The sequence below is a fragment of the Hyperolius riggenbachi genome, chromosome 10 (assembly GCF_040937935.1).
Source record: "Hyperolius riggenbachi isolate aHypRig1 chromosome 10, aHypRig1.pri, whole genome shotgun sequence".
In the NCBI taxonomy this organism is placed as follows: domain Eukaryota; kingdom Metazoa; phylum Chordata; class Amphibia; order Anura; family Hyperoliidae; genus Hyperolius; species Hyperolius riggenbachi.
The window spans coordinates 273,996,232-274,016,389 of record NC_090655.1 but is presented as its reverse complement, the minus strand read 5'-3'; the positions used below and the strand labels follow the sequence as shown (position 1 = coordinate 274,016,389).

Below are 20,158 nucleotides of genomic sequence, written 5' to 3'. Positions count from 1 at the left end.
GAGATAGATAGTCATATACAGACTGCATTCAGTCTAAACACTTGATTTTTGGCAAACATTTCATTACTGTTGTGTTATGGTGTATTTTCTTGAAATAATGAAATGTCCCCTCTCAGGGTAACAGATAAAAGGTACATACACACGTTGGATTTTCGCAAAGACCCGTCGTTTAGATGTTTGATCAACCGGTTGTTTGGACGTCAAATCGGGCGTGTGTACAGTCTGTCGTTCAACTGATAAGACTGGACTTGAGCGATCCGCTTGGCCAAATGACGGGTCGCTTGCAAAAATCCAACGTGTATACGAGCCTTAAATCACACTGGAATGTCAACAATCTCTTGTTTATGAAGTGGAAATCAGTACAAGGTTTTTTCCACTATTTTGATAACTAAGGAACCAGCGCCATCTGGCAGTGACCTTTATAATCACATTCAACTGAAAATAAAGTCATTAGCTATTTTTCTATAAAGAACAATATAGATTTTATTTTTAACAAGCCAATTTATGATATGCACATATTTTATTTATACAGTATAATATTGTCAATAATAATAAACTTGGGTATAGTAAATATTTGTCTATAGTTAACTACCTCTCCAGGTCTTGGCCCCTTGGCCCCTACGTGACGCTCTTTATGTAGTAAACAGTGGGCGGTGTATGCATCATATATCAGTGGGCAGTGAATGCATCATATGTCAGTGGGCGGTGCATGCGTCATATGTCAGTGGGCGGTGCATGCGTCATATGTCAGTGGGCGGTGCATGCGTCCTATGTCAGTGGGCGGTGTATGCATCCTATGTCAGTGTGAAACCCATGGTCTGATGCTCTCTTCAGGCTGGTTGTAGGTGAGTTGATGCTTGATAACATTTGTAAGACAAGAAGAATGGCACTAGCGCTGGATATACAGAACTGTACAAATAAGCAGCTTGGGGAAAATTATAATGAAGAATGTAAACAAAAGAGGATGCAGTGTTACCAATTCCCCTTTGCAATCACTGATAAAAGTATCATCCCAGTCCTCCCGCAGGATTGTATGCACTCCCGGGTATCTCTTCCCTTGTTAGCAAGGTAACAACCTGTTAACCTGTTAGCATGTGGAGCGCAGTACAGGCTACTTTCACTTGAAGTGCAAATCAGAGCGAGCAAAACTAAGGAGAGCAGAGTGCTTAGCCCCGCCCATGGAGGTAGTGGAGCCACTCACATTACAGATGCAAGTGGCTTATTACGATTGGCTGCATTTTGAAGATTCTTTATTTAAAAAAAAAAATTCACACAAGAAAATAAATTCTTTATTTTAAAAAAAAATCAAACAAACGTGCATAATTGCGCCCCAGCACTGTTTTCAATGGAGGATGTAGAGTCTGCGTCCCAGAACTCTCTGCGGGACTAATTGGGAAGGTGGAATCTACATCCAGGAACTTGAAGCAGTTAAGCTAAGATATATCTGGTGACCTTTAGAGTGAGCATAGATTTGGCGGAGGATTCCAGATCAGATCGGCAAAATATCTGCTGATAGAATCTTAACCCCCTTGGCAGAATGAATCTTTCTGGATTTAGCATCTACAAGCGGTACAATTTCTTCATGCGCTTTTGCACTCTAAAACTGGGGGGAAAAAATCATGCTGCTAGGAAGTTCTGCAGCAGCCCAGCACTCACTCACCTCCCTGGGATCCAGCGCTGCAGTTCTCCCTCTGTCCTCCGGTTGATGCTGTAACCCTATAGTGAGATCACCGCCTGTCGTCATGACAACAGATGACGATCTCACATGGGGGAAGAAGAGCCTCGGAGGAGAGGAAGAAGACTGGCGGCTGACGTCGGGATCCCCCATGGGTTACCGCTCCTAGCATGTTTTTTCCACCCCGAGCTGGACTCGTGATTACCGCTAAGGGGGTAATTCATGTCAAGAAGAATGTGTTAACAATTCAGGGAAAAGGCAACAGACACAAAGCGGCTGAGCAACAGATTAAATTACGCCAATTACTCCTGATAATGTTAATAAAAAACTTTGCAGAATCTGTAAATAAGACAAATGATTTGCATAAAGACATTCCAGACAATCATTACAGGATATTTATTTGAATCAGTGGGAAATCCCAGAGAGGATGCCATCTTGAAAATGTTAGTATAGAGAAAGATGGTTTAAGGCCTAATAACACACAAGCTGGCAGCTCCTCCTGAAGCCACACCTCCTCACATGCGCTTCCAGAAGCCACACCTCCTCACATGCGCTTCTAGAAGCCACACCTCCTCACATGTGCTTCTAGAACACAGGTGTCAAACTCCAGGCCTAGAGGGCCAGATCCATGCCAGTGTTTACGATGGACTGAGAAAGAGAGGAATGTTCTCTACCTGATGGACCACACCTTTCCTGATCCAGATCCATCAGTTTATTTGAGCTGTGTCAAAACTGTGTGAGGACCTCGGCCCTAGAAGGACCAGTATGACATCCCTGCTCTAGAAGCAGAGACTAAAGCAGAGAAAGAAAGAAGACCGGTAATATGAATGCATTTTTTTGTGATTTACAGCATTAACCACTTCCCCTCCCTCGGGATGAGCAACTACATCCCTGCAGATTCCCTCTTCACCACGCAGGGATGTAGCTATTACATCCCCTGCCCCGCGCTCCTTATCGCCGCCGTTTGTTAGACGGGAGATGAATGAATGGGAACACAGTTCCTTAATCTCTGTCCCCGTGTAAATGATCGCAGGCATCAATGAGAACCAGATTGCTCCATTGTGATTTCTCTTATGTATGACAAGATGTGATTTCTGTGGAAAACATTTCCCACCCACACTCAGCACACAAATAGGGCCTCTCACCAGTGTGAGATCTTTCATGTATAACAAGATTTGATTTCTGTGCAAAACATTTCCCACACTCAGCACATGAATACAGCTTTTCTCCAGTGTGAGTTCTTCTATGTATGACAAGATCTGCTTTACGTGCAAAACATTTCCCACACTCAGCACAGGAATAGGGCTTCTCACCGGTGTGAGTTCTCTCATGTGTAACAAGAACTGATTTATGAGCAAAATATTTCCCACACTCAGCACATGAATATGGCTTTTCTCCATCGTGAGTTCTCTTATGTATAACAAGATATGATTTCTGTGGAAAACATTTCCCACACTCAGCACATGAATAGGGCTTCTGTCCAGTGTGAGATTTCTGATGTCTGGCAAGATGCCATTTCTTTGGAAACCATTTCCCACACTCATCACATGAATAGGGCTTATCACTAGTGTGAGATCTCTCATGTACAACAAGCTCTGATTTCTGTACAAAACATTTCCCACACTCGGCACATGAATAGGGCTTATCAACAGTGTGAGATCTCTCATGTCTGACAAGATTTGATTTGCGTGAAAAACATTTCCCACACTCAGCACATGAGTATGGCTTCTCACCAGTGTGGGATCTCTCATGTACAGCAAACAGTGATTTGCATACAAAATATTTCCCACACTCAGCACATGAAAAGGGCTTTTCACCAGTGTAAGATCTCTCATGCCTGACAAGATTTGATTTATAAACAAAACATTTCCCACACGTGTAAAAGGAATAAGACCCTCCAGCAGGGGGAGAGCTGTGCTGAGTATGAGGCCCCTCAGGGTTAGACAGGTGAGGGGAGTCTGGGGGAATATTTGGTGTAACCAGGATATCTGCAGGAGACTCTTGTCCAGTGACATCATCATCCGTTGTACAGTCTGTGGATACAGAGAGACGAGTCTCTGAGAGGTTCCTGATGCCGGGACTCCGCCCTGCAAATAGAGAAACATCATCACTTCCTGTTAGAGAATTCTGAGGAGAGGAACAATTATCATTAGGGAGGGTCAGTGAGCTGCTGATAATTCCAAAATGATGCAAATTAGAAATTGACCAAATGCAGCAGCTGCATAACTTTGCATATAATTAGCATACAATCAGAGATATTGGCATGTCACTGACTATCACTGGTTATCAGCCTGACACAGAACTGCAGAAGGTTGTGCTCATTACAGGCGGCCAAGCACATGACTATTACTTTGCCTTGACAAATGTGATTATCTGCATACAATTTGCAATACATTTGCATACAAGTCAGACTTATTTGCATCTCATTGCCCCTCCCTACAGCTAAAGCATTAGCCATACATGAAAAACCAGTAAACTGCAGAACTTTATAAGACAATGGAAGGAATGATTTAAGGTACCCATACATTACGTGATTTTGGCGGCCGAACGACCAATAGACAGATCTCTCTCTGATCAAATCTGATCGGAGAGAGGTCTTTTGGCTGCCCCATACACTGCAGGCCGATTCCTGATCAATTTCAGCATGAAATCTTTTGGCAATTGTCCTTGTGACGTTGCCTTGCCTCCCTCGGCCGCTGTCTAGTCTAATGTACATGTACCCCCCAGTGCCCCATGCAGTTATACTTTACCTGCCCCCGGCCACTGTCCCCCCCCTAATGTACATGTACCCCCAGTGCCCCATGCAGTTATACTTTACCTGCCCCCGGCCACTGTCCCCCTAATGTACATGTACCCCCCAGTGCCCCATGCAGTTATACTTTACCTGCCCCCGGCCACTGTCCCCCCCCTAATGTACATGTACCCCCCAGTGCCCCATGCAGTTATACTTTACCTGCCCCCGGCCACTGTCCCCCTAATGTACATGTACCCCCCAGTGCCCCATGCAGTTATACTTTACCTGCCCCCGGCCTCTGTCCCCCCTAATGTACATGTACCCCCAGTGCCCCATGCAGTTATACTTTACCTGCCCCCGGCCACTGTCCCCCCCCCTAATGTACATGTACCCCCAGTGCCCCATGCAGTTATACTTTACCTGCAGCCTATGTCTCCACACTTCCCCCAGAGTCGTGCCCTATGTGGTTGCTCATGCATTGCCTTACAGCAGGTGGGGCACATGAGTGACATCACACACGCCTCATGTGCAATAACACCATGTGCCGACAACCACATGGGGAGGAATGCGGAGACAGCGGCGGATGGCAGCAAATCCAGTAAAACTACACAGGGCAATAGGGAGGTACATGGAAGTTGGGGGGGAGGAGACATCAGCCATTTACTATTACAGCATGCCGTTTCCGCCACGCTACCAACTGATCATGTCGGTCTGACATCTCGCTGCATGTCCGATCCATCAGGCATATGTTTGGCCGCACCAATTTTCATCTGATTCAATAATTATTGAATGTGATAGTCGGCTGCCAAATGGGTAGATGTATGGCCACCTTAAAGAGAACCCGAGGTGGGATTTAATAAAGTTAGTACTTTACGGAGGCTGGTTGTGCACAGTATCACCAGCCTCTGTTGCCCTATATTGGAGGGAAGGGACGCAGGCGGGGAGCGGCGGTGACAGACACTCACAGGTAAACAGCCTGCAGGCGACAAGCTGTGTGTCGCTAGCACAGCGGTTTTTGTTACGGGGGACAGCAGAGCGCAGGGGAAGGGGGGGGGGGGCTGGGGGAGTGCTGTAGCAAAGAGGTAGGTGGCTGCAGCAAAGTGGTAAAGAGAATAGGTAGCTGTTGCTGGGTGAGATATATGGAGGGGTAAGTAGCTGCAGTTGGATGGGAGGAGATTAGGTAGCTGCAGCTATCTGGATTGCAAGTAGAGAGAGTAGGTAGCTGCAGCTGGGAGGTTTGGTAGGGATGGTAAGTAGCTGCAGCAGGCAGGCATATAGAGGGAAGGTTGCTGCATCAATCAGGAAGGAGGGTAGGTAGATGCATCAAGCAGAAGGGGGTAGGTAGCTGCAGGTGGTAGGGAGGGAAGGTAGCTGCAGGTGGTATGCAGGGTTGGTAGATGCAGTAGGCAGGAAGGAGGGTAGGTAGCTGCAGGTGGTGGTGAGGTAGATTGCTGCTGCGGGCAGGAGGGAAGGTAGGTAGCTGCAGGCAGTAGAAGTTAGGTAGCTGCAGGGAAAAGGAGGTAGGTTAGGTAGCTGCAGCAGGCAGGAGGGATGGTAGGTAGCTGCAGGTCGTAGGGAGGGGGGTAGGTAGCTGCAGTGGCAACATGGATGGTAGGTAGCTTCAGCTGGCAGGAGGGAGGGTAGGTAGCTGCAGTTGGTAGGAAGGGTAGGTAGCTGCAGTAGCAGGAGGGTATGTGCAGGGGGCAGAAAGTAGGGTAGGTAGCTACAGTGAGCAGGATGGAGTGTAGGTAGGTGCAGGTGGTAGGGATGGTAGGTAACTGCAGCGGGAAAGAGCTGCAGCAGCAGGAGGGAGAGTAGAAAGCTGCAGGGAGCAGGAGGGAAGTTAAGTAGCTGCCATGGCAGGAGGGAGGGAAGGCAGCTGCAAGTGGTAGGGAGTGTAGGTAGCTGAAGCAGGCAGGAGGGAGCGTGGGTAGCTTCAAGTGGTAGGGAGAGTAGACAGCTGCAGTGGCAGGAGGAAGAATAGGTAGCTGCAGTTGGTAGAGAGCGTAGATAGCTGCAGCCGGCAGAAGGGAGAGTAGGTAGCTGCAGGTGGTAGGGAGACAGGGTAGGTAGCGTCAGGCAGTAGGGAGGATAGATAGCTGCAGCAGCAGGAGGGACAGTAGGAAGCTACAGCGAGTAGGCAGGAGGGTAGGTAGCTGAAGGTGGTAGGGAGGGAGGGTAGGTAGCTTCAGGCTGTAAAAAGTAGGGTAGGTAGTTTCAGGCGGTAGGGAGGGTAGATAGCTTCAGCAGCCGGCAGTAAGGTAGGTAGCTGTAGGTGGCAGGGAGGGTAGGTAGATGCAGGTGGTAGGGAGGGAGCGTAGGTAGCTGCAGGTAGTAGGGAGGTTAGGTAGCTTCAGGGGGGAGGAAAGGAGGGTAGGTAGCTGCAGCGGGTAGAAGGGAGGGTAGCTGCAAGTCTTAGGGAGTGTAGGTAGCTTCAGAGGGGAGGAAGGGAGGGTAGCTTCAGTTGGTAGGAAGGAAGGGTAGGTAGCTGCAGCGGGTAGGAGGGAGGGTAGCTGCAGGTAGTAGGGAGGGAGTAAGTTAACTTCAAGTGGTAGAGAAGGTAGATAGCTGCAGCAGCAGAAGGAAGAGTAGGAAGCTTCAACTAGTGGGACTGCATGGGGAGAGGGTAGATAGATGCAGCTGGGAAGGTTGGTAGGGATGGTAAGTAGCTTCAGCAGGCAGGCATATAGAGGGTAGGTAGCTTCAGGTGGTAAGAAGGGTAGGTAGCTGCATCCATCAGGAAAGAAGGTAGGTAGGTGAAGGTGGTGGGGGTAGGTAACTGCATCAAACAGAAGGGGGGTAGGTAACTGCAGGTGGTGGTGAGGTAGGTGGCTGCAGCAGGCAGGTGGTAGGGAAGGTTGGTAGGCGCAGCAGGCAGGAAGGAGGTTAGGTAGCTGCAGGTGGTGGTGAGGTAGGTGGCTGCAGCAGGCAGGTGGTAGGGAGGGTTGGTAGGTGCAGCAGGCAGGAAGGAGGGTAGGTAGCTGCAGGTGGTGGTGAGGTAGGTAGCTGCAGCAGGCAGGAGGGAGGGTAGGTAGCTGCAGGTAGTAGGGTTGGTAGGCACAGCAGGCAGGAAGGAGGGTAGGTAGTGTTATAATTTAAGTAGGCCTCAGTTATTTGGAGTTTTAGGTAAAAGGCTTGTTCGCAGAGTATACCTTTAAGTAGAGTTTCTCGTGATGCAGGCAGAAGCATCTCAGTGTCTGCTTGAAGCAGATGATGCAAGCAGATACTGAGAAGATGTTCCTAGTAGAAGAAGGTCTTAGGCCTACACTGCCCCAGACAAATAGACTACGGGAACAATCAACATAGGCCATATTTACAAAACATAACATTCTTGCAACTAGGACAAGGGGCTCATAGAATATTAATCAAGTAGGTGGGTATTATGACACCACAAGGGGTCTGGGCCAATTGTAGATTTTGGGGGGACGGCTCAGATGAGGTCACATTTAACTCTTTCTGGTTCGTATAAAACCAACAGCTGGATTACAGAGAGGCACTTTCTGTCCCTGTCACCGCTGGTCTTAATCTTTACTTATATATTTATTTATGTCTCGTTAGTTTATCTTGTATGCTGTATATACTTAGTTTAGACGTAACTTAGTATAGAAAGAAGATAACCTGATTACCATTCATGAGGAATGTTAGTCAAGAGCTTGTAACGCACGTGGACAAAGAACAATTGCTTCGCTAAGATGTAACGACATGTAGAGCTGAGTATCTGTATATCTGTTGACTGAATAAACTCCATCAAACTTTGAAGACGCCTTAAGGTGGCCATACACTGGTCGATTTGCCATCAGATTCGACCAACAGATAGATCCCTCTCTGATCGAATCTGATTAGACAGGGATCGTATGGCCACCTTTACTGCAAACAGATTGTGAATCGATTTCAGCCTGAAACCGATCACAATCTGTGGAACTGCCGCCCCCCTGCATACATTACCTGTTCCGGCCGGCGCGAGTGCCCTGGTCCCCGCTGTCTTCTTCTCTGCTTTGGGCTCCAGACCTTTCCTGCAGCTACTGAACTTCCTGTCCAGGGGAAGTTTAAACAGTAGAGGGCGCTCTACTGTTTAAACTTTCTGCAGGGACAGGAAGTTCTGTGTAGCTGCAGCCGGTCCGGAACCCAGCGTGGAAAGAAGACAGCGGGGACCAGGGGACTCGCGCCGGCCGGAACAGGTAATATATACCCGCTGTATTGCGTCGGTCGTCGGGCATTCGAACGACGCACTCCCAACCCGCCGGCGATCGAGAAAAATCTTCCGCACGGATGGATCGACGGGAACGATCGATTTCGGACGGAAATCGATCGTTCTGTCAGCGGTGTGCGTGGCGATTTCACAGCCGATACGATCACTGTGATCGAATCGGCCGTATATCGGTTGGAAAATCGTTAGGTGTATGGGCTCCTTTAGAAAGTCTTCTTCAGGTATCTGTAAAAGGTAGGGGAATAGGTAGCTGTAGTGACAGGAGGGAGGATAGGTAGCTGCAGGTGGTAGGGAAGGTAGATATCCTAAGTGAGCAGGAGGGATGGTAGGTAGCTGCAGGCAGTAGAGGTTAGGTAGCTGCAGCAGGGAGGGTAGGTAACTGCAGGTGGTAGGGAGGATAAAAAGCTGCAGTGGCAGGAGGGAGGGTAGGTAGCTGCAGGCGGTAGAGAGTGTAGGTAGCTGCAGGCGGTAGGGAGTGTAGGTAGCTGCAGGCGGAAGAGAGTGTAGATAGCTGCAGGTGGAAGGGAGGGTATATAGTTGCAGGGGGCAGGAGGGAGAGTAGGTAGCTGAAGTTAGTAGGGAGAGTAGGTAGCTGCAGTGGGCATGAGGGAGGATAGATAGTGGCAGCGGCAGGAGGGAGAGTAGGTAGCTGCAGCAGGAAGGAGGGAGAGTAGATAGCTGCAGGAGGTAGGGAGTGAAGGTAGCTGCAAGGGCAGGAGGGAGGGTAGCTATCTGCAGGAGGTAGGGAGGGTAGGTACAGCAGTAGGAGGGAAGGTAGCTATTTGCAGGTGGTAGGGAGGGTAGGTAGCTGCAGTGGCAGGAGGGAGGGTAGATAGATGCAGGTGGTAGGGAGGGTAGGTGCAGCAGTAGGAGGGAGGGTAGATAGCTGCAGGAGGTAGGGAGGGTAGGTAACAGCAGGGAGCAGGAGAGAGGGTAGCTAGCTGCAGGTGGTAGGGAGGGTAGCTAGAAAGCTTTATGTGGTTAGGAGGGTGGGTGCAGATGTAAAAGGGAGGGTAGGTAGCTGCTGGCGGTAAAAAGGTGGGTGGCTTCAGGTGGTAGGGAGAGTAGACAGCTGCAGTGGCAGGAGGAAGAGTAGGTAGCTGCAGTTGGTAGAGAGGGTAGGTCGCTGCAGCGGGCAGAAGGGAGGGTAGTTAGCTGCAGGTGGTAGGGAGGGTAGGTACCTGCAGTGGGCAGGATGTACGGTAGGTCGCTGCAGGTGGTAGGGAGGGTAGGTAGCTTCAGGTGGTAGAGAAGGTAGATAGCTGCAGTTGTAGGAGGGAGAGTAGGTAGCTGCAGGTGGCAGGAAGCAGAGGGTAGGTAGCTGCAGGGGGCAGGAAGTAGGGCGGTAGCTGCAGGAAATAAGGAGTGTAGGTAGCTGCAGGTGGTAGGAAATGTAGGTTGCTGCAGCGGGCAGGAGGGGGTCTAGGTAGCTGCAGGCGGTAGGGAGGCAGGGTAGATAGCGGCAGGAGGGAGAGTAGGTGGTAGCTGCAGGGGGCAGGTAGTAGGGTAGGTAGCTGCAGGGGGCAGGAAGTAGGGCGGTAGCTGCAGGAAGTAAGGAGTGTAGGTAGCTGCAGGTGGTAGGAAATGTAGGTTGCTGCAGCGGGCAGGAGGGGGTCTAGGTAGCTGCAGGCGGTAGGGAGGCAGGGTAGATAGCGGCAGGAGGGAGAGTAAGTGGTAGCTGCAGGGGGCAGGTAGTAGGGTAGGTAGCTACAGGCAGTAGAGAGGGTAGGTAGCTACAGGGGGAAGGAGGGAGGGTAGGTAGTGGAAGGCAGTAGGGAGGGTAGGTAGCTGAAGGCGGTAGGGAGGGAAGGTAGCTGCAATGGGTATGAGGGAGAGTAGTTAGCTGCAGAAGGTAGGGAGGGTAGGTAGCTGCAGCGTCAGGAACAAGAACCTTTTTTAGCCGCTGTTTGATGGCCAACAGGCCTTTTGTTGTTTTTCTTTTATACTTGGAATGTTGAATTAAAGTACTTGTTGTACAGAGCACTGGCACCTTAGCACCGAGCAGTTTGCCCCCTGACAAAGGGGGTGAAACATGTAGAGTTGGTGGAGGTGTTTTTTTATTTGCTAATATACTAGTACTGTTAGCAAGGAGTTTGGGGTGATCTTATACACCTGGATAGATTATGGGCTTGTACATCCTTATACTTATCTGTACTCCAAAACCTTGATAGGATTTCAGTTATTCAGACTAGCAGCTGACACACTCAATATGTTAAACACAAAAAAGGAGCAAAAAACAATATAAAGCCATGGCTGAGTTTGAATAAATGTGAAATATACAAAGAGAAAACCATCCCAATACAAATCAATGAATATCCATAAACCCTAATGTCCAAAAAAGAATACAAAGTTTATTGGGGACGTGTCCCTGCATTAAAATCAGTTAAAACATTGCAGCAGGTGACATCCAGTTATACATGAATTTATATTACATCATATTGTGCAAAAATAGGCATAAAAATGCAGCAATCTATTAGATCAACTGGAAAACCAAGGTATACTGTAGCTATGGCAAGCAACTGACACACCTACCAACTGATCACCAACCTAAACATAATAGCTCATTATAGGTCCAATGGATCAATATAAAATCTAAGTACCTGCAAGAACAGCAGCGACAAGGTATAGTGGGCCCTGTAAGAAAAGCTGTCTGATGTATAGAAATGGATGAGCACTTGTTTGTAGTGGAACCGCACACACAAGACCAAGTCCCTAAAACAAGGGACTAGATGTGCTGGACCTTCCCTCTGGGTACCGCCAGAGTGTATACAGCAAACTAGTCGATTGAGGTCCGCACAATCTTGAAGTCGTTTCCAAGTCTTTATTTAAACAAAATTAAAACATAATGCTATCAACAGCAACAGTCAGCTGTTCCGGGCTCCTGCCCTTTATCAAGCCGCCCAGCATTCAAATGGAATGCTGGGCGGCTTGAAATAGAAATGGATGGGCATAGGAAGGAGAGGTGAAGAGCTTACCCAGGATGTCCAGGAGCAACAGTACTGGAAGTCCCTCCCAGCACACGATCTCACGCTATTTACAGACCCCTCTGCTTCTTCGGAGGTGGGGGATAGGAGAAAGAGGTCCCCTTATATATGCACATACCTGTACCATGCAGCCCCCCCCCCCTTCCGCCAAATTCGCCGCGAATCACCATCAAACGGACTTCCGGGTGGGCCACGCCTCTGATGTCACTATGCCATGCGTAAACTTCGTAATTTTTTTGGACATTGTGGTTTATGGATATTCATTGACTTCTATATGGATGGCTTTTTCTTTGTATATTTCATGCTCAGTATTTTAATTTTCACTTAATGAAATGAAAGTTACTTTTTAACGTTAGTCCTCCTTAGGTTACAATACATGTGTTATCGTAGGGCGTTTGCCCGCTTATCCTAATACTGGTTATAGAGTTTCATTCTTCCCTGGTCTTCTTCACATTATGTGTACAGCAATGTACAGTGACTGTTATCAGCTTATTACAGGCAAGTAACACTAAGTCACCCCCTACTGTGACCAATCTGTGTACAGTAATGTACAGTGACCATTATCAGCTTATTACAGGCCGGTAACACTAAGTCACCCCCTACTGTGACCAATCTGTGTACAGTAATGTACAGTGACCATTATCAGCTTATTACAGGCTGGTAACACTAAGTCACCCCCCACTGTGACCAATCTGTGTACAGTAATGTACAGTGACCATTATCAGCTTATTACAGGCCGGTAACACTAAGTCACCCCATACTGTGACCAATCTGTGTACAGTAATGTACAGTGACCATTATCAGCTTATTACAGGTCGGTAACATTAAGTCACCCCTACTGTGACCAATCTGTGTACAGTAATGTACAGTGACCATTATCAGCTTATTACAGGCCAGTAACACTAAGTCACCCCTACTGTGACCAATCTGTGTACAGTAATGTACAGTGACCATTATCAGCTTATTACAGGCCTGTAACACTAAGTCACCCCTACTGTGACCAATCTGTGTACAGTAATGTACAGGGACCATTATCAGCTTATTACAGGCTGGTAACACTAAGTCACCCCTACTGTGACCAATCTGTGTACAGTAATGTACAGTGACCATTATCAGCTTATTACAGGCCACTAACACTAATCACCTACTACTGTGACCAATCTGTGTACAGTAATGTACAGTGACCATTATCAGCTTATTACAGGCCACTAACACTAATCACCTACTACTGTGACCAATCTGTGTACAGTAATGTACAGTGACCATTATCAGCTTATTACAGGCCGGTAACACTAAGTCACCCCCTACTGTGGCCAATCTGTGTACAGTAATGTACAGTGACCATTATCAGCTTATTACAGGCCAGTAACACTAAGTCACCCCTACTGTGACCAATCTGTGTACAGTAATGTACAGGGACCATTATCAGCTTATTACAGGCTGGTAACACTAAGTCACCCCCTACTGTGACCAACCTGTGTACAGTAATGTACAGTGACCATTACCAGCTCATTACAGGCCAGTAACACTAAGTCACCCCTACTGTGACCAATCTGTGTACAGTAATGTACAATGACCATTATCAGCTCATTACAGGCCGGTAACACTATGTCACCCCTACTGTGACCAATCTGTGTACAGTAATGTACAGTGACCATTATCAGCTTATTACAGGCCGGTAACACTAAGTCACCCCTACTGTGACCAATCTGTGTACAGTAATGTGCAGTGACCATTATCAGCTTATTACAGGCCAGTAACACTAAGCCACCCCTACTGTGACCAATCTGTGTACAGTAATGTACAGTGACCATTATCAGCTTATTACAGGCCAGTAACACTAAGTCACCCCCTACTGTGACCAATCTGTGTATAGTAATGTACAGTGACCATTATCAGCTTATTACAGGCTGGTAACACTAAGTCACCCCTACTGTGGCCAATCTGTGTACAGTAATGTACAGTGACCATTATCAGATTATTACAGACCAGTAACATTAAGTCACCCCTACTGTGACCAATCTGTGTACAGTAATGTACAGGGACCATCATCAGCTTATTACAGGCCAGTAACACTAAGTCACCCCTACTGTGACCAATCTGTGTACAGTAATGTACAGTGACCATTATCAGCTTATTACAGGCCGGTAACACTAAGTCACCCCTACTGTGACCAATCTGTGTACAGTAATGTACAGTGACCATTATCAGCTTATTACAGGCCGGTAACACTAAGTCACCCCTACTGTGACCAATCTGTGTACAGTAATGTACAGTGACCATTATCAGCTTATTACAGGCCGGTAACACTAAGTCACCCCTACTGTGACCAATCTGTGTGCAGTAATGTACAGTGACCATTATCAGCTTATTACAGGCCGGTAACACTAAGTCACCCCTACTGTGACCAATCTGTGTACAGTAATGTACAGTGACCATTATCAGCTTATTACAGGCCGGTAACACTAAGTCACCCCTACTGTGACCAATCTGTGTGCAGTAATGTACAGCGACCATTATCAGCTTATTACAGGCCGGTAACACTAAGTCACCCCTACTGTGACCAATCTGTGTACAGTAATGTACAGTGACCATTATCAGCTTATTACAGGCCAGTAACACTAAGTCACCCCCTACTGTGACCAATCTGTGTACAGTAATGTATAGTGACCATTATCAGCTTATTACAGGCCAGTAACACTAAGTCACCCCTTCTATGACCAATCTGTGTACAGTAATGTGCAGTGACCATTATCAGCTTATTACAGGCCAGTAACACTAAGTCACCCCTTCTATGACCAATCTGTGTACAGTAATGTGCAGTGACCATTATCAGCTTATTACAGGCCAGTAACACTAAGTCACCCCTACTGTGACCAATCTGTGTACAGTAATGTATAGTGACCCTTATCAGCTTATTACAGGCCAGTAACACTAAGTCACCCCTACTGTGACCAATCTGTGTACAGTAATGTATAGTGACCATTATCAGCTTATTACAGGCCAGTAACACTAAGTCACCCCCTACTGTGACCAATCTGTGTACAGTAATGTACAGTGACCATTATCAGCTTATTACAGGCCGGTAACACTAAGTCACCCCATACTGTGACCAATCTGTGTACAGTAATGTATAGTGACCATTATCAGCTTATTACAGGTCGGTAACATTAAGTCACCCCTACTGTGACCAATCTGTGTACAGTAATGTACAGTGACCATTATCAGCTTATTACAGGCCAGTAACACTAAGTCACCCCTACTGTGACCACTCTGTGTACAGTAATGTGCAGTGACCATTATCAGCTTATTACAGGCCTGTAACACTAAGTCACCCCTACTGTGCCCAATCTGTGTACAGTAATGTACAGTGACCATTATCAGCTTATTACAGGCCTGCAACACTAAGTCACCCCCTACTGTGACCAATCTGTGTACAGTAATGTACAGGGACCATTATCAGCTTATTACAGGCTGGTAACACTAAGTCACCCCTACTGTGACCAATCTGTGTACAGTAATGTACAGTGACCATTATCAGCTTATTACAGGCCACTAACACTAATCACCTACTACTGTGACCAATCTGTGTACAGTAATGTACAGTGACCATTATCAGCTTATTACAGGCCACTAACACTAATCACCTACTACTGTGACCAATCTGTACAGTAATGTACAGTGACCATTATCAGCTTATTACAGGCCGGTAACACTAAGTCACCCCCTACTGTGGCCAATCTGTGTACAGTAATGTACAGTGACCATTATCAGCTTATTACAGGCCAGTAACACTAAGTCACCCCTACTGTGACCAATCTGTGTACAGTAATGTACAGGGACCATTATCAGCTTATTACAGGCTGGTAACACTAAGTCACCCCCTACTGTGACCAACCTGTGTACAGTAATGTACAGTGACCATTACCAGCTCATTACAGGCCAGTAACACTAAGTCACCCCTACTGTGACCAATCTGTGTACAGTAATGTACAATGACCATTATCAGCTCATTACAGGCCGGTAACACTATGTCACCCCTACTGTGACCAATCTGTGTACAGTAATGTACAGTGACCATTATCAGCTTATTACAGGCCGGTAACACTAAGTCACCCCTACTGTGACCAATCTGTGTACAGTAATGTGCAGTGACCATTATCAGCTTATTACAGGCCAGTAACACTAAGCCACCCCTACTGTGACCAATCTGTGTACAGTAATGTAAAGTGACCATTATCAGCTTATTACCGGCCGGTAACACTAAGTCACCCCTACTGTGACCAATCTGTGTACAGTAATGTAAAGTGACCATTATCAGCTTATTACAGGCCAGTAACACTAAGTCACCCCTACTGTGACCAATCTGTGTACAGTAATATACAGTGACCATTATCAGCTTATTACAGGCTGGTAACACTAAGTCACCCCCTACTGTGACCAATCTGTGTATAGTAATGTACAGTGACCATTATCAGCTTATTACAGGCCAGTAACACTAAGTCACCCCTACTGTGACCAATCTGTGTACAGTAATGTATAGTGACCATTATCAGCTTATTACAGGCCAGTAACACTAAGTCACCCCCTACTGTGACCAATCTGTGTACAGTAATGTACAGTGACCATTATCAGCTTATTACAGGCCAGTAACACTAAGTCACCCCCTACTGTGACCAATCTGTGTATAGTAATGTACAGTGACCATTATCAGCTTATTACAGGCTGGTAACACTAAGTCACCCCTACTGTGGCCAATCTGTGTACAGTAATGTACAGTGACCATTATCAGATTATTACAGACCAGTAACATTAAGTCACCCCTACTGTGACCAATCTGTGTACAGTAATGTACAGGGACCATCATCAGCTTATTACAGGCCAGTAACACTAAGTCACCCCTACTGTGACCAATCTGTGTACAGTAATGTACAGTGACCATTATCAGCTTATTACAGGCCGGTAACACTAAGTCACCCCTACTGTGACCAATCTGTGTACAGTAATGTACAGTGACCATTATCAGCTTATTACAGGCCGGTAACACTAAGTCACCCCTACTGTGACCAATCTGTGTACAGTAATGTACAGTGACCATTATCAGCTTATTACAGGCCGGTAACACTAAGTCACCCCTACTGTGACCAATCTGTGTGCAGTAATGTACAGTGACCATTATCAGCTTATTACAGGCCGGTAACACTAAGTCACCCCTACTGTGACCAATCTGTGTACAGTAATGTACAGTGACCATTATCAGCTTATTACAGGCCGGTAACACTAAGTCACCCCTACTGTGACCAATCTGTGTGCAGTAATGTACAGCGACCATTATCAGCTTATTACAGGCCGGTAACACTAAGTCACCCCTACTGTGACCAATCTGTGTACAGTAATGTACAGTGACCATTATCAGCTTATTACAGGCCAGTAACACTAAGTCACCCCTACTGTGACCAATCTGTGTACAGTAATGTATAGTGACCATTATCAGCTTATTACAGGCCAGTAACACTAAGTCACCCCCTACTGTGACCAATCTGTGTACAGTAATGTATAGTGACCATTATCAGCTTATTACAGGCCAGTAACACTAAGTCACCCCTTCTGTGACCAATCTGTGTACAGTAATGTGCAGTGACCATTATCAGCTTATTACAGGCCAGTAACACTAAGTCACCCCTACTGTGACCAATCTGTGTACAGTAATGTATAGTGACCATTATCAGCTTATTACAGGCCAGTAACACTAAGTCACCCCTACTGTGACCAATCTGTGTACAGTAATGTATAGTGACCATTATCAGCTTATTACAGGCCAGTAACACTAAGTCACCCCCTACTGTGACCAATCTGTGTACAGTAATGTACAGTGACCATTATCAGCTTATTACAGGCCGGTAACACTAAGTCACCCCTACTGTGACCAATCTGTGTACAGTAATGTACAGTGACCATTATCAGCTTATTACAGGCCGGTAACACTAAGTCATTATCCACATTGTATTTCTGTTGTGAAATGTACCAGGAGGTTTCTTACTCCTTTAGCACCTTCCCCTCTCCACAGAACAGAACAGGGAACTCCAGTCGGGGTGTCTGCACTGTTATTGCCAGTAAGCAGTCACCAAATACAATCAATAATGACAGTTTAAGATGACAAAATATTAACAAGTACATAGCAAACCCCTAATATGGCCAATCTGTGAGCAGAGATACAATAACACCAGCAATATACATACACATTTATTCTATATTTACTGCCGATTACTCACCTGTTCTGCCCTCTGTGACACTGTCCTGTTTACTTGTCCCCATCATACCACCCTCCTCCATAGACTGCTGATCACTCCTCATATATGTCTCTTCTTCTTCCTCCTTAATTGTCCTCATCATATCACCCTCCTCCATAGACTGCTGATCACTCTTCACATACGTCTCCTCTTCTTCCTTTTTATATGTCCCCATCATGTCTCCCGCCTCCATAGACTTAAAGAAATTAGCAGCGCTCAGTGGCTTGAAACAAACAGAGGCACTTAAAATCACCATCCAGTAGTCTGGCAAGCATCAAGTAGACTGTCCCAGAGTCTCAATAAGTTTCCTCAGTGCTCAGCCGACATGTCAAAAAAAGAGGAGACAAAAAAAGCACATAGCGTAATCCTGTATTGTACAGAAAATGCCCGTCACCACATCCAGAGTGAAAGGACCACCTTGTGCCGGGACACACTCCCCCCTATGTGCCCGCACTCACCCGAACAGCCTCCAACAAATCCGGAGGTATGGATATACAGCGTAGTCAAGGGGATAGGGATCAATTCAATCCACCACGATCAGTTTCTATAACTCAAGGAAGCGCCATATAGTGTAAAATCATTTAATATAGTAAAGGTAAAAAAGTATCAAACTCACAAGCAAAGGTAGTCAAAAGGCATGTAATCACATGAGTGATAGCAGTCCCGGGTAGCCGCTCACACACACGCTGCCTCAGATCCTCGTCCTGGACTTCCTGATACTCCTGGTCACGTGACGTAGCTCCGCCCTATGCATTTCGTCATGAGAATGACTCATCAGGGGCTCACGTCACTACAATATCCACGGCTCCTATAACCTAACCCTAGGACCTCCCCCTGGTCTAGTTCCACCTATCGCTGAAGCAGAATCCTCCGCGTGCCTGTGTATCAGCGTTCACCTCAGGGACAAGCTGCATATAATACATTACGGGTAAATCCACCATAACAGCAATCACCATAGCAACATACATGATTGTCTGGCAGCGCTTCTTACACTTATCCTCATAGGGACCTGCCTAATCATATACAATACTGTATTTCACTATCTATCAGAAATAAAAAATCAAAACGTTCTGTTTATTAAAACATAAAAAATAAAACAATTAAAATAGAAAAAATAAAAGATAAGAACAGCAACGGGGGACATCCCCACCACTACATCATAAACCGCTGGCAGAGCAATGTCAGCAATCACGGCCCCAGCGCGAACATCCGCGATCGATGCGCTAGTGGGTGGGTGCAAAGACACACCAACACACATTGCATGTGTATGCAGCCACCTATCGCGCCGCCGCAATAACTCCGCCGGTCGCCGCTGCTCGACACCCTCCATCATAACCAGCTTCCTTCCAGTGACAAATACCAAAGGCTACAGTTAAAAAACATAAGTCTGATCCTATACTGTATATACAGAATCAGTTATTCGCAATAAAACAGTTAATATCTAGATCAATGTTGAGACCTGATGGACTGAGAGTGTCCAGGTTAAAAATCCATCTCGTCTCCTTTTTTGACAACTCCCTCACCTTATTGCAACCCCTCCAGTTGGGCATTAATTTCTCAACTGCACAAAAGTGCATCTGGGTTGGGTCGCAGTGGTGTTTTGTTTTAAAATGGAGAGAGACACTATGTTGCTCAAAACCCTTCTTTATATTATTGATATGCTCCCCAATCCTCTCCTTTAGTGGTCTGGTCGTGCGGCCCACATATTGTAGGCCGCAATCACACCAGATCACGTATACCACAAAGGCGGTATTGCAATACATAAATTGACGAAATTTAAATAAGTTACCATTTGAACTTGAAACAATTTGATCTTGTCGGTGAGCGTTTGCCTCTCTGCAACATTTGCACCCCCGACAAGGGAAAAACCCGGCCGATTGCCACCCCAACATCTGTTTCTGTTCTGGTGGGGCCACACAACTAGGCGCAATCCCCACCTTAAAAAATCGGCCGGGTTTTTCCCTTGTCGGGGGTGCAAATGTTGCAGAGAGGCAAACGCTCACCGACAAGATCAAATTGTTTCAAGTTCAAATGGTAACTTATTTAAATTTCGTCAATTTATGTATTGCAATACCGCCTTTGTGGTATACGTGATCTGGTGTGATTGCGGCCTACAATATGTGGGCCGCACGACCAGACCACTAAAGGAGAGGATTGGGGAGCATATCAATAATATAAAGAAGGGTTTTGAGCAACATAGTGTCTCTCTCCATTTTAAAACAAAACACCACTGCGACCCAACCCAGATGCACTTTTGTGCAGTTGAGA

At 46.5% G+C, this 20,158-nt stretch overlaps 1 pseudogene; it reads right to left on the bottom strand.

The window, feature by feature from the left end:
- Positions 1–20,158, bottom strand: part of LOC137537212 (uncharacterized) — a 97,109-nt pseudogene that overhangs the window by 32,325 nt on the left and 44,626 nt on the right.